This window comes from Gavialis gangeticus, unplaced genomic scaffold (genome assembly GCF_001723915.1).
Source record: "Gavialis gangeticus isolate Ggan-Ray unplaced genomic scaffold, GavGan_comp1, whole genome shotgun sequence".
Lineage (NCBI taxonomy): Eukaryota > Metazoa > Chordata > Crocodylia > Gavialidae > Gavialis > Gavialis gangeticus.
In genome coordinates, this window is record NW_017729006.1 from 13,278,215 (window position 1) to 13,280,715 (window position 2,501).

Consider the following 2,501-nt stretch of genomic DNA (forward strand, 5'->3'; position numbering starts at 1 on the left):
TTGACCCCAGTACTCTTTCCTGCCATGGCGGGGGGTCGGACTAGACGATTTACTCAGGTCCCTTCCGACCCTAGAAACTATGAAAATATTATAGCAATGCTTAGTAGGGCTGTGCAAAGCTTCAGTCCCTGATTTGATATGGCAGAGATTCGGCCTGATTTTTGTGGCCAAATCACTGAATCCGAATCAAATCAGAGGACCCTTTAATCTCTCTGATTCAAACTGAAACCCTCTGAATCCATTTGGAGAGATTCAGTGATTCAGACATAGACACAGCTTTAAATGTTTTTTCTACACACCTCTAGGTAGCAGGCAGCTTATGAATGCTGCAATGCTGGGGCACATGGAGTGTCCCACAGGAGTGGCAGGGGCTTGCCAGTGCACTCAGCAGCAGACCAGGAAGTGGACCAGAAAAGCACTTCTGGGGCTACTGGGTAGCACGCCAGCCCCACCCCCAGCAATCCCTGGCTCAGTGACTGGTGCCTCCTGGGGCTGGGAGGGACACCTGGGGTCCCCTTGAGGCCAATCGCTGAGCCTGGGAGGCACAGGGGGGCCCCCAGCATGCTCTTTGGCAGACCTGGAAGTGGACCAGAAGTACTTCCAGTCCACTTCCAGGTTTACTGCCAAGCATGTGGAGGCCCCCCCCTCCTGTGGGATGCTCCGTGTGCCTCAGTATTGCAGCGATCACACGTTACGCCTGCTACCTCAAGGAATGTAGAAAAAACTTTTAAAGCTGTGTCTGTATCCAAGTCGCTGATTTTCCAAATCAGCACTGAATCTTCACATTTGGATTTGGCCAAATCGAATCGGGGACAGTGATCCGAACCAACTAACTGAATCACTGTCCCTGATTTGGGCCAAATCTGAATCCAAATCAAATAGGGCTCACTTAGCACACCCTATTGCTTAGCTCTGTCAGAAATTGCCCACTTCCTTTGTGGACAGTAATCTCACAAGACGAAATCACACTTATTCTACACCCTTAGTACAAGAGTGCAGTCCACTGAGTTAGATAGGGTAGGCATGGTTCTAAAAGACTTTAGATCCCAGGATACAATTCTTTTCCTTGACCTATTCACTATCTCACTCAAAACAGAACATTTCATGCTGGGTTAAGTAGTTTTAATTAGGGATAGCTGTATATTAAAATTGAAATGGGCTAAAATCCATTCAAATTTCTGCAAATTGGATTCAGGCTTCTGACAAGGTGCCAATATAACTCTCAGCTAGGAGACTTTAGTTGTCTCCACTCTAAAGTTTAAGATCATTTTAATGGCACCTGTTTGTTTTAGGAGAGAAAAAAAAACAGTTTAAATTTTTCCTTTATTCCAAAGAGAAGGTGGCAAGTCAATACAATTTAGGAATACATAAACAAATGCTGGTCAGAACAATACATCTATTCTGAAAATGTCACACCCAAATTCTCATAAAACTTACATAAGCTACTAATGGATCCAAAGCAAAATCATATGCTAAACATCATTGGTAATATTTACTAAGCCTGCCAAGGCTGAAAAAGCAACCACAGAAATGTGTTGTATGCTGCTTAAAGAATAAAGTAGTGGTTGTCTCACAGCAGAAATTAAAAAAATCCCAACTGACTCCTTAAGGAGTGGCAACTGGTATTCAGTGATATAAGACTTGAAAAGCAGGGACAAAGTGGATTTTAAAAATGTGAGTTAGATCATTAGAGTTTTGACATTTCAAAACTATTCTATAGATAGAACAGCAGTCCAGAGCTGTAAACTTCTAGTACCAGCAAAATGTATTGTTTTAACTAGAGGTATATTGGTGCTGATATAAAGAAAATTGATTGTATTGGAAATTGGCCTGATGTGGCCAATAATTTGGCCAATAAATGCCCGTGTATGCACGCAGCCACAGTGCAACATGCAGGCAGCTTGGAGGCCTCTCCCTGTAGCTGGTAAGTCTGTTGTGGTGGAAGGGGAAAGGAGAGGGAAGAGAGGTAGGGGGGGCAGATCAACACCCCCCGCGGTGAGGGAGAGATTGGGGCAGGGGCAGGGGCTGGGACAGGTGCTGCCCAGCTAGGGTGGGACACAGGACAGAGCCGTGGCTCACCCAGGGGACACAGGATTGGGGGGTGTGCCCCCTGCGCGCATCCCAGGAAGGCATAGGGGGGCATGTGCCCCTGGATCTGCATGGGGCGTGGGCAGGGTGGGTTGCAGCTGTGGGCAGGGGCTGTGCCAGGCTCTTCCCGGAGCTTGGGGTACGTGGGGAATGGAATTGGGCCACAGCTGCACTCAGGGCAGGTGGCAGTGGCAGTGGGAGGGAGGTTATGGGGGGGGCTGCAACCACCCCAAGTTTCACTGTAGCCCCCCTGTAACCCTCCTTCCTAGTGCTGCCACTGCCTGCCCTAAGTGCAGCCCTCGTTCAACTCCCCACCCCCCCACGCACTGAGAAGAGCCCTGCACAGCCCCAGCCTCAGCCTGCAGCTGCAGAACACGCTGCCCACACCCCACACAGATCCAGAGGCACATGCC

The 2,501-nt window shown here is 48.5% G+C and overlaps 1 protein-coding gene across 1 annotated transcript in view; it reads right to left on the bottom strand.

Moving 5' to 3' along the window:
* Positions 1-2,501, bottom strand: part of MTURN (maturin, neural progenitor differentiation regulator homolog) — a 23,051-nt gene that overhangs the window by 3,044 nt on the left and 17,506 nt on the right. The window lies entirely within an intron of this gene.